The following is a 12,687-nucleotide window of genomic DNA, read 5'->3' on the forward strand; positions in this document are numbered from 1 at the left end:
CATGTTCTCTATAGGAAATTGAATTTCCTAGATATCGGTCCATATTTCCTATATAGGAAATTGAATTACCTAGATATTAGCCCATACTTTCTAGATATGCAGCTGGGGAATAATATTACCTAGTTATATATAGGAAAATTTCATAACTAGGAAATCTCTCAAAATTTTCGATATATCATGAAGTTCACTATATTATAGGGAACCACCAAAAGTTCCTCATGTGAGGGTTCGAACAAGAGCCCCAAATGTTCAAGGGTGCGTGAGTAGAGATGAAGACCCTCAGGTATAAGAGGAAGCCATGGTTGTGGCTGAAATGAAAGAGTTGTAGGTATATTTCGGGTGCTTGTGTACGTGGTACCCCATGGGCCCGGTCACCCGGGTGATGGGTCCATTTAAAGACATATGTCCATAAGGTGTTATGGACATGTGTTTATGTCACAAGTGTGTGCGCGTTGAGTGGATAGGAGCTTGGCCTCCCGTGGCAGGGACTTGGGTCCGAATCACAGCAAACGCACCGACATACGAACGCAACGAGTCGGCTCAAAAAGGACTTGGTGTCTAAGATGGTAGATACGTGCACACATGTTTGGTTGACTCCAATGTATCATTGAGGGGGAGTGTTGAGAGGTAGCGATTGCGGTTGTGCAATGCTACATTGATATGGGTGATGGATGAGTTGTGGAACACCTCGATTAAGAGAGGGTATTGAGACATGTAATCATGGTGTTGTGTGTGTGGGAAAGCACCCTAAAGGTGCAAGATATTGTGGAAAGATAAGAATGCCACATGTAATATTGAATGGTGTGTGAGTGTTGACCAAAAGAAGTGGAAAAGGTTGTGCCACATGGATGATGAGATGTAAAGTGGGATACGACTAGAAAGCCTATATCATTGTATGGTTCATTTGTGATATGCAATAGAATTGAGTGTTGAGTGTGCAATCTCCCTCTCTCTCTCATGGAGTTCTTAGTGTGGTTTAATATACCTTAATCTTATGCTTAATCTTGTGTCCTTCACCATGATTAATCCCATTTTTGGATTGTTAACATTTGTGTCCCTTCAAGCAATTCTTCCTTTAAAACCAAGCTCAAGCACATTGAAGTGTGATGTCACTATGTCAGAGAGAGACTCCATGTAGAAGAGATAAATCTGATTTATTAGAGGACACATAATAATGTTGATAGACAATTAGAACGCAATGTGACAGTTACCAAGAATCATGTCTTTCATGCCACGACCAAGCACATTGAAGTTTGTTATCACCATGTGAGAGAGAGCCTCCATATAGCTGAAGAAATCAATATGATATACTATAGTACACATGATAATTTGGTGTAGACCTTTTCACTAAAGCTTTATCACATAAACAGGTTGAGGCTTTCTACAAATCTTTGAACCTCTTTCCTTTTAGAGACTGATTTGTAATCTTTGTAAACCTCATATTTGTACTACAAGGAGGTTTGTTAGATATACGAGTGTAAATGGACACTTTAAGATTAGCTAGTATATAATTAATCTTATTTACTTTTTAGGGATTGCTTGTATACTAGCTAAACTTAAGGTACCTATTTACACCTAGATGACCATGGAAAAAAATCTAGTAAGACAAAAGTGCCCATGGTATAAGTGCATGACCTTATAGTGTACTACTACCAAATATTGGTAGTATGCACAAGAGCTAATCCTGCAGTCAAGCGTGTAGAATAAAAGCACTAGGCTCCTTCCTGCCAAAGGAGGAAATTTAAGTAAAAACCCCAAGAGAATAAAGTAATGTATTAGGTTAAAAAAATCATTCAAGTCTAAAGAATTGCTAGAGTCTAAGAAGTGCCCATGAATAATAAGTGAGTGATGTCTCTCTCTCTCTCTCTCTCTCTCTCTCTCTCTCTCTCTCTCTCTCTCTCTCTCTCTCTCTCATATTAAAAATAATCGTTTTCAACATATTAAATGAAGTCAACGTTATCTATGCAAGAAAAAAATCAAGCTGAAGAGTGGTAATTCATCAATAGTCATGGCGGCGCTGGACTCGTTTCACGGAAGGGAGGAGTCCTTCACATGGCTTGAGGAGTCCTGCATGTCCTGAGAGCTCATGGTGGTGGTTGTCACACAGCTACTTGGTGCTTGGAGCTCAGCAAGATTTAATTAATTACGACATCAACTTATATTAGGTGTCACAAATCATAATTACATTATGCGATAAATTTCATACTCACGAGTGTGAATCACGCGCATTACTGCATATTACCTTGGATCTTAATGTCTCATTTTGTTGTAAGAGAAGTTGCTCCTGGTGAAAAATGAGAAAAATGGTGAACAGTTGACAGCACCAGTTGGACGTACTTCAAGTAGTAGTGTTAAAACCTTGCCCAGGTACTAGCTAGAAGGAAGCACAAGATCTAGTCCTAATTCCCAAAAATTTAATGTAAAGATAATGCAATTGATTCTACTAAAAATTTGCACCTTATTACGGAGCTCTTGAGCCCATTCCATCAGCAATTGTGTATGTGTCACGAATGAAGAGTTGTGAATTAGTCTTTCTAGATTTTGATCGATTCTCTACATCACTATAGCAATAAGGATCTGCTTTTTCTTTCCTAGGACTATAAATTGCTCACCTTTCTTGCCCTCACTCTACGTATCCCAACTTGAAGTTGGCTTTCCAACTTTTATAGTTCTTTCATTTGCAAGTTGCTCAGATTTGCGCCAAACAAATTTTTGCGTCTCCTCCCCCGCCACCCCCAAAAAAAAGACTTGATGATTTCTTAAATCACCCATTTATAGTAAAAGCACCACAATCTAAAGAGTTTCGCCATGAAATGCATGTAATGTACTCAAATGAAGAAAAAATACCATCCATGTGTACCTATGCTTTTCTTCCATAAAGCTCAGCAAGTCCTTCATTTGGGCAACCTCGTTTTTCCAATACTACAATAAGACCACCCAAGCTTTCAATTTCTTTAAAAAAATTTTTAAGGTATCCAAAAATAAATGTGCTAATTTCAATGCAGCATGAAAAACATTTCAAGGGCATCAACATGTAGAGTATTTCGTTTTAAAATTTTCGTGACTTTCATATCCACTAGTTTTCTTCTTTTTAAGTTGACCAAAACATTGCTTTAGTAGAAAGGATGATCTTTCTCAATTTTTGAGTTGACATGCACCCAAGTGCAACTCTATAACACTGTCTGCAACATTAAGTGATGTTAATGCTTGGTCTTATCATCATGCACTAATAGTTTTTACTGTGGAAATGATGATACCAAAGGCTACACTACTACATGTTAGCCTAATACCAGCGCTTATACCGGCATCATTTAACGGGGTCTAAAAAAGCCCCGTCATCGGTATAAACGCCGGTATAAGCACCGGAACCACGTCGGTATAAGCGTCGGGTAACAATACCGGCGCCTATACCGTTATCTATACCGACGCCTCACCGGGGGTAATACCGACGGCTAAACCGGTGCATATACCGTGTTATATACCGGGTTGTATACCGGGGTGTATACCGACGTAAATACCGAGATATATACCAATGCATATACCGACGCCAGTACCGGGGAATATACCGACGCTGTAGCAGAATTTTTTTTTTGGGCAGAATAGTGCTGCCTGGCTGTTACCTGGCTGCCTGCAATGAGCAGGATCAACAACAGCAAACAGACAGCACCATTCTGTCTAAAATAGAGCACAAAAACAACCGTGCTCGTTTTTTTATTTTCCTGATCGACAAACAAGAAATTAAATTAAACATTAATACTCAAGAATGTTTTGATCATATTTCATTAGTTTGAAGGTCATCTTACATCATGGTAATGCCTCCCAATTGACGGTCTCTCCTTCTTCTTCAAGCATCTCAAACAAGGCCACAAGGCCATGTTTGTGAGCGTACTTCTCCTCTCGCCTACTTGGTGGGCGATTCATGGCCAACTCCTGCACAAACGATTAACAATTATAACTTTTAGAAATCAACATTTAGCCCACATACATGCATTTACATAAATAAAATTGCTACAAACACTTACGAATTCATGGCGCATGGTTTCGTAACCACCACTCCCAAGATGAGAAGCCCCTACTGTTTGGAGTCTTGCCCTTGCCGCCTCTCTTTGTTGTTGAAACCTCTCTGGTGTCTCGGTGAGCTCCTGAGCAATGGCTGTCCACTCCCTGTCATCTAGCCAAACAGGTTTCTCTTGCCCCTCTCTAAATGCGTCCCTCGCCTCTGACCTACGATGCCCCATCAAAATGCGAGCTGTATACTGTATCCACTCATTAGAGACGACATTCATAGGGTCAGATGGCTGAAACTCTTGCTTTATCTTTGTATTTATATAATTTTTCTTCCCTTTGTCTTACTGATCCCATTTAGTCATGACAGAGTCGTGAAACTGTATAGTGCACAATTGTCGAATGCGTGTCTTCATTGCCTTCCCTGCACTATCCATTATTGGTGCCCCATCCCTAATTGTGTAAATCTTGCTGTTGTCATGGTCATGTGCACCCTAGGGAGTGGAAGATGACCCTATGGGTGTGCTATCAACAGATGAGAGCGAAGGACGACGCTCACGTGGTGGTGGTGTCACAGCATCTGTGGCACTACCACCACAACAACCTCCCCCTGAAGACCTACTACGTGAGCGCCGTCTATGTGAAGAGGTGGTAGATTGAGCTGTAAGAGGAGTGGAAGGCTGTGTGGTATGAGGTGTGGGAGCTGCTGTCGTACCCACGGGTGTGGAAACTGGCATCGGGAAGCCAGATGGTGAGGCAGATGTCCCTGCTCCAGAACCCCAATAACTCTGAGTCATGGCTCTCTGCTCTGGAGTCATGGACGAAAGAAAACCATATAACTGCTGGGGACTCATGCCCTGCGGTGTAGGATTAAATGAGAAATCTGGACTGTAGTCGTAGGGCGGTGAGTCACCCATGGCCTGTTGGACAAAAAACCATATGACAAACTTGTGCGAAATGAAAATTACACGGTAAACAATGAATGAAAGAACCATATGACAAACATTAACAATGATAAACAACATTGGTAAAACTATATCAACTTGCTCCTACAGTAGTGATTATGATGGTAAACATTAACAATGGTAAACAATGAATGTCATAAAACCATTACAAATATGTCATAACTATTTGCATAATCATTAAGATACATCATTTTAAAAATCATTATCTATTCTATCATCCTCATTAAGATCAGTAGCCCCAAAGAGATCTATGTCTATGTACATTTCAGCATCCTCATCATTAAAAGTCCCTTGATGAAGGATGTATTCATCATCTATGTCTTCTTCCTCAACATGTTTTTCAGCTTCCTTGGTTTGCACCTCTTCATTTGGATCTTGCTCTAGTTGCTCCTCTTCAATTGCTTGCTCCTCTTCATTGTTGATATCGGCTTGTTCTTGCTGCTCTCCATTACCCTGTGTATCCACATCACCTTGTTGTAGCTCAAATTCTTCAAAAATTTGCTTACTGCGGGGGGCGACTTGAACCACAAACAGCCAGCGTGGATCTTTTGGATCCGCTTTAAAGACAACCTGCTCACAATGCTCTGGGCGCACAAAAGTATCTTGTTGATCGGTCCATACCTTTGCGGAGTCCACTTGGATGAGGCCACTCTTGTCTCTACGTACAGTTGCATGTGGCCCATTCATGATTACCTTGAACCACTTCACATCAAAGATAAACAACTCAAAACTTCTGAAGCCAACCTTTAATATATCTTGAATGGTTCCAAAGTAATCAAGCATTCCAGTAATTGTGTTATCATCACTTGAACTTGCACGACTTTCTTGAACAAACTGTGCTGTGACACCACAATCAAAGGTTGCTCTTCTTTGGTCTATTCGTTCTACTCGAAAATGACCTCCATGTGACCAAAACGCCCCATATTTGTGATACTACAAATAGCACAAAAAGATTGTTGATGGAGAATCAAACACTGAGACATGTAGAGAAAAAAAAGAGAGACATGTAGAACTTAAACACTTACATGCCAATCGCATCCTTTTGTAAGCTCCTCCTCCTCCTCTGTTATAGTTAAACCAGCACGTTTGGCTTCTAAAATTGTAGCTTCTAGCCATCTACCTGTGGAAAAGTCCGAAAGAGCTTGCATACCTTCTGGATATGGGAGATTTCTTGTAGTGCGATTCCTTCTGAAACTTAAACGATCTTGTACTCGCTGTCGCTTGAGAGCTTCATATGTCTCAATCCACTTCTCCATTACATGAGAGTTCAAGATGCAAAATTTGTTGATTTTTTCCCTCAAATTGTTATCCATCTTTCTCTTAATGCCTTGGCCTTGAGGTTCCTCACCAATGACTCGCCTATTGGACTCTTGAGACCATAGTCGAGGTATCTCTGGATCTGAGGAACTTAAATATTCAGTGATGTAAACAAGGGACTCTTATATCAGCCACCCTTCTGACATACTACCCTCTGGGCGAGCCATTCGGCGAACAAATCCCTTTAATGTCTTCATAAACCTCTCCAAAAAGAACATCCATCTTGAATGGACTGTTCCAGCAACTGCAACCTCATCTACAACATGAACTAGCAGATGCATCTGGATTGTTAATAAACTTGTAGGGAAAAACTTCTCTACCATGCAGACTGCCTCTATGGAGTTTAAACGCGCTGTCTCCAAAGTGTCTCTCTTTATCTCTTTTGAAGAAATCCAGCGCACCAATGTGCCAATCTTATAGATAGTAGCTCTAATGTCTTCAGTGAGGCAATCTTTTATTGCTATGGGTAGCACAAATTGTAGAAACTTGTGCCAATCATGACTCTTGAGGCCACTAAGATCATCATCCTTTGTAAATGCACTTTTCAAGCAATGCATACAACCTGTAGGAGTCCGAAACTCTGAAATTGTCCTCTTGACTTGTTGTTCCTCCATCTTGCTAAAAACCCATGGGGCTCTTGGAAGTAGCACCTTTCCATTGGGTCTAGTGCGAGCCCACAACTCTTGCATGCAACCAGTCTCTTCCAAGTCATCCCTTTGGCCTTTAGTCTCCTTTTTTCCTGTCATGGTCTTCCACAGAATGTCAGCTACATTCTTGAAAATATGCATCGGGTCAAGCAAATGGTTTATAAGGAGATCACCCCAATAGGGGAGTTGGTGAAAGATAAAGAGCCTCTTCATCCCAGGACATGCCAAGTTGCCACATTCCTCCCATTTGATCTTCCAATCGCTTGCCTTCAATGCACTTGGAGGAGGTCTTCCTAGATTACCATCCCGCAATTCATGATTTTCTGGAAGATACCTAACATGTCCTTGGTAGACATTCTTTCGTAATGCTTTTGAGTATCTTGAATCAAGTCGAGGACCACATACAGGACATGCATTGTAACCCGATATAGACAAACCTGAGCATTCTCCATAGCCAGGCCAATCATGCATTGTCCACATGAGAATACCTTGCACAGTTGTAAGTCTTTGGCCACTCTGCTGCTTTGACATGTCCTTCACTTCAATTCCGTTCCACAAGGTGCGTAACTCATCAATAAGTGGTGCCAAATATACATCCATGTTCTTCACCTTGTACTTTCCTGGAACTATTAATGAGAGCAACAAATGACCTTTCTTTATTGCTAACCATGGCAGAAGATTATAATTCACAAGGCAAACAGGCCATGTGCTCCATGAAGAGCTCCTTAAACCAAAAGGGTTTACACCATCCATTGCTAGGCCAAGACGGAGGTTTTGAGGTTCTTCCTTAAAAGCCGGCCATTTCTCTTCAATGTGTCTCCATGCGGGTGAGTCAGCAGGCACACGCATCACTTCATCTGTGGATCGAGTTGTGGCATGCCATGTCATCAAGCTTGCTATAGATTTGCACCTGAACATGCTTTTTATTCTTGGGATGATTGGAAAGTGCCTGAGAACCTTTACCGGGACAGCTTCCCCCTGAACATCTTCTCTATATCTGTTAGAGCCACAATGGGGACATTCTTGCAAATGCTCATATTCATGGCGGAAGAGGCAACAATCATTGCGACAAGCATGAATATTATTGTAATCCATGTCTATGGATTTCAATAACTTCTTCGCATCTGCACGAGATGGAGGCATCTCGTTGCCAGGGGACAATATCTGATCTTTCAAAAGCCTACAAGTATGGCAATATCTGATCGTTACTATTAAGATTTTCTCAAATACAAGTTGATAATTTATCATTTCAACAGTAGGTGTAATCTCCAAAAAAAGTCCTTACTTGAATAGTTCAGTGACACTTGTATTAGACCATCCAAAAATTGACTGCAAATTTAGTATCGTAAGAGATGCACGCAATACAGATATATTGGCACCATTGTATAATGGAAGGTGTGCAAGTTTACGCATGGCCTCTTCCTCTGGTTCATAATTTGACCGTTGAGAATGTCGTGGTTGATGATCTTCATGTTCATGCTCCTCGAAGAGAGCTTCTTATTGCTCGATGAAGGCATCCAACATTTCTTCCATTGGACCTTCTTCCATTTCCTGACCTTCTTCCATTCCCTCGGGTGCTGTTAATTGAGCTCCATCTGTCACTCCCTCATGCGATATCCTCATCCCTTGTTGGGGACGAGAATTCACAGGCGCAATGTTATCAAGATGCGGCTGCACACTTGCTTAGTTGTACGATTGAAACCGTAAATTTTGCAAGCGCTCCATTGGAAATATGCCAGCGTCATGAACATGCTGGTTGCAAATCCTTCGTTTTCGAAAGATTTGGTACTTACATCGCATGCATGGACACGCTATTCTCTCTTCGAGATTGAGAGGCTCCATCTAGCAGGATAACATGTATATGCAGCTCATTAAACACAAATCATTATGCATTACACAAAGCACTATGTAAACCATAAAACAGGGCTTCTTTTTCCCAGCCGCGACGAGGGAGATTTTAAAAAATAACATTTAAAGCGTCAAACGGGCTTCTTTTTCCCAGCCGTTGTGAGGGAGACTTGACAAATATTTAAAAAAGCGTCAAACGGGCTTCTTTTCCCCAGCCGTTGAGGGAGATTTTAAAAATAACTCATACATTAGCTTATCTCCTCTCCATACAAAATTAACTCGAATTTGAACAAGGATGGAGAGAGAAGCTATCTCTATTCATAAATAGCTATTTATAAAGGCCTTATGCAAAAATCTAAATGCATAGTATAAGTATGAGCTTGCATAATAAGGTTGCAAGACTTATGCATAAGCTCTATGCATAAGCCAACTACATAAGCCTTATGCATAAGCCAACTGCATAAGCCTTATCATGCATAAGCTCTATGCATAAGCCATATGCATAAGTCTTATGCATAAGCTCTATGCATAAGTCTTATGCATACGCTCTATGCATAAGCCATATGCATACGCTCTATGCATAAGTATTATGCATACGCTCTATGCATAAGCCATATGCATAAGCCTTATGCATACGCTCTATGCATAAGCCATATGCATAAGTCTTATGCATAAGTCTTATGCACACGCTCTATGCATAAGCCATATGCATAAGCTCTATGCATAAGTCATATGCATAAGTCTTATGCACACGCTCTATGCATAAGTCTTATGCATAAGCTCTATGCATAAGCCATATGCATACGCTCTATGCATAAGCCTTATGCATAAGCTCTATGCATAAGCCTTATGCATAAGTCTTATGCATACGCTCTATGCATAAGCCATATGCATAAGTCTTATGCATACGCTCTATGCAAGACTTATGCATAAGCTCTATGCATAAGCTCTATGCTATAAGCGTTATGCACTATGCTAACCCTTAATCCCGTCACCCAATGGTGTAATAAACATGATCTTGTTTTACATGGATAATAGATCTTACCTTGATAACATATATAAACTCTGAATAAAGAGAATACCTTATGCATAGAAAAACAGAGCATAAGACTTATATGTTTTATGTATAAGAGAGTATAAACATTCAAAAAGCTTATGCTTTCCATCCATGCAAGGCACTCTACATCAAAAAAAGGTTTATGCAAAAAAACATAACGCATGTGAAGCCTTATGCATAAAGCTCATCCATAAGATTTATACATAAAACATTATGTATTAAGCTTTATGCATAGATCTTAATTCATGCATTCAACTAGATTCATATAGCTCTATGCATAAACTCTATGTATAGAGCTTGCATAAGCTTACAAGCCCTATGTATAGAGCTTTCATAATCTTACAACCTCTATGTATAAAGCCTATACATAGAGCATATGCATTGAGCTTTTACAAGAAGGCTATGCATAGAGCTTTCAACAAGAAGGCTACGCAAGCTCTATGTACAATGTCCATGCAAGCTTTCAAGAAACCTATGCATAGAGATTTTATAAGCTTGTAAGAAACCTATGCATAGAGATTTTATAAGCTTGCAAACTCTATGCATAGAGCTTATGCATAGAGATTTCACAAGCTCGCAAGCTCTATGAATAGAGCTTATGCATAAAGCTTGCAAGAAGGCTATGCATAGAGATTGCAAGCTTATGATAGGTTTTATGCATAGATATTAAATTAATCCTATGTATAAGCTTACAAGAACCCAAAACTAACCCTAAACCATAAAACAGGGATGCAATAATTCATAGAAAATAGCATAAACAAGAAAAATCGAAAGAGGATCTACCTCTTTTTTGCGAAGCTGAAGGAGAGGATTGGTGAAAGATTGGTGAGGTGAAAGAGCTGCAAAACAAAATATTAAACAAAATAATTAGTAAATTAAACACAAGAATAAGAACTAATACAAAACCCTAAAATCTCTATGCATGCATTAGGAGATCTATGCATACATAGAGAGCTCTCAACATGCATAGAGAGCCAAAAAAACACAAAACCCTAAACGTCCTAATTCTTAAATTAAAAAGTAAAAGCAATTGCAAGAACATATTAGGAGAAGGAGAAGAGGAGAAAAGAAGAAAGAAGGAGAGAAGAGGAGAGAGGAAAAAAGAGGAGAGGGAGAGAAAGAGACCTTCTCTAGCTGTAACGCGCCGTTCTCTGCGAAAAAATCAGAAAATAGGCTCTCGACTGTAAAAAACTTACGAGCGTCGGTATATGCTACGGAATATACGTCAGAATATGCGTCGGTATATACTACGGAATGTGCATCGGTATACGCATCGAAATAAGCGTCGGTATATGCGTCGGTATACGCGTCGGGTAACGAAAATTTGAAAATACCCCGCCCGACTTGTCTCCTCCAACATTACAACGGACATACCGACGTTCGACATTTGCATCGGTATTTTAGCGTCGGTATGCCCTCAAGCTCTTGTATTTTAGCGTCGGTATATAGGAAATTGAATTACCTAGATATTAGCCCATACTTTCTAGATATGCAGCTGGGGAATAATATTACCTAGTTATATATAGGAAAATTTCATAACTAGGAAATCTCTCAAAATTTTCGATATATCATGAAGTTCACTATATTATAGGAAACCACCAAAAGTTCCTCATGTGAGGTTCGAACAAGAGCCCCAAATGTTCGAGGGTGCGTGAGTAGAGATGAAGACCCTCAGGTATAAGAGGAAGCCATGGTTGAGGCTGAAATGAAAGAGTTGTAGGTATATTTCGGGTGCTTGTGTACGTGGTACCCCATGGGCCCGGTCACCCGGTCAATGGCCGGTGATGGGTCCATTTAAAGACATATGTCCATAAGGTGTTATGGACATGTGTTTATGTCACAAGTGTGTGCGCATTGAGTGAATAGGAGCTTGGCCTCCCTTGGCAGGGACTTGGGTCCGAATCACAGCAAACACACCGACATACGAACGCAACGAGTCGGCTCAAAAAGGACTTGGTGTCTAAGATGGTAGACACGTTGTCGTGACGTGGGCGGTGTCGCTGGGAAAGCACGGGGCTTTTGGCTGTGAGAGTAACAAGTCACCAAAGACGGCATTCACATTGTCATTTCACATAACCTCTTGCTTGATTACATGACAACACAAAACCTGCATGAGATACAACTCAAAGGTGCTGATTTTTTTCCATAAAGAGAAGGTATTCACACCAAAACATTAATTGCCTTTCACAAAAATTACTTCACTTTGGTGTCTCTGGAATTCCATTCTCCATTTCCTGGCACTGTATACATGCAAAATCAGCATAAACTACTCATGGAAATCAGGTCCACCACCAAACATGCAACATGGCCCTCCTTGATTATGAAAAGAATTGCCTCCCCAAGCTATCAGCAGCATGCAGCAAAGGTGTTCACCAGCGCTCCAAGGATTCCAGCACCAATACTCGTGACTATGAACAGTGGAAAATCACTAAGGACAAATTCAGGCTGAAGTCCATGCAATGATGAGGTTCCACGAAGCGAAAGAGAGAACGCTTTTTCAGTTAGCCAAGACAGAATCATCGTTGCAACTGTGGTGCATACTAATGATCGCCACATCACCACATTGGGCTTCCACCTTTCTGGACCAAAAGCTCGAAGCTTCTTCTAGTGAATAAAGAACACCACCAACTGCAGCCCCAAAGGCAGCAGCCAAGCCTGCTGCAGCACTCCTCTGATGCTCTGCAGTGTTCCCTCCTCTAAGCGGCTCCCTTCTGCGCCTGGCTACGAGGCGGCGTCTTCTCTGTGTATGCCCCCACAAGGCGATTCTTCTCTGTATACCTGCAGCTGCGCTGCTCCTCTGAGTTGCCACGCCCGTCAGCTGCACTCCAGCGTGACCCTAAACATCACA

Source organism: Cibotium barometz, chromosome 13 (assembly GCF_041138505.1).
Source record: "Cibotium barometz isolate CiBa-2024 chromosome 13, ASM4113850v1, whole genome shotgun sequence".
Lineage (NCBI taxonomy): Eukaryota > Viridiplantae > Streptophyta > Polypodiopsida > Cyatheales > Cibotiaceae > Cibotium > Cibotium barometz.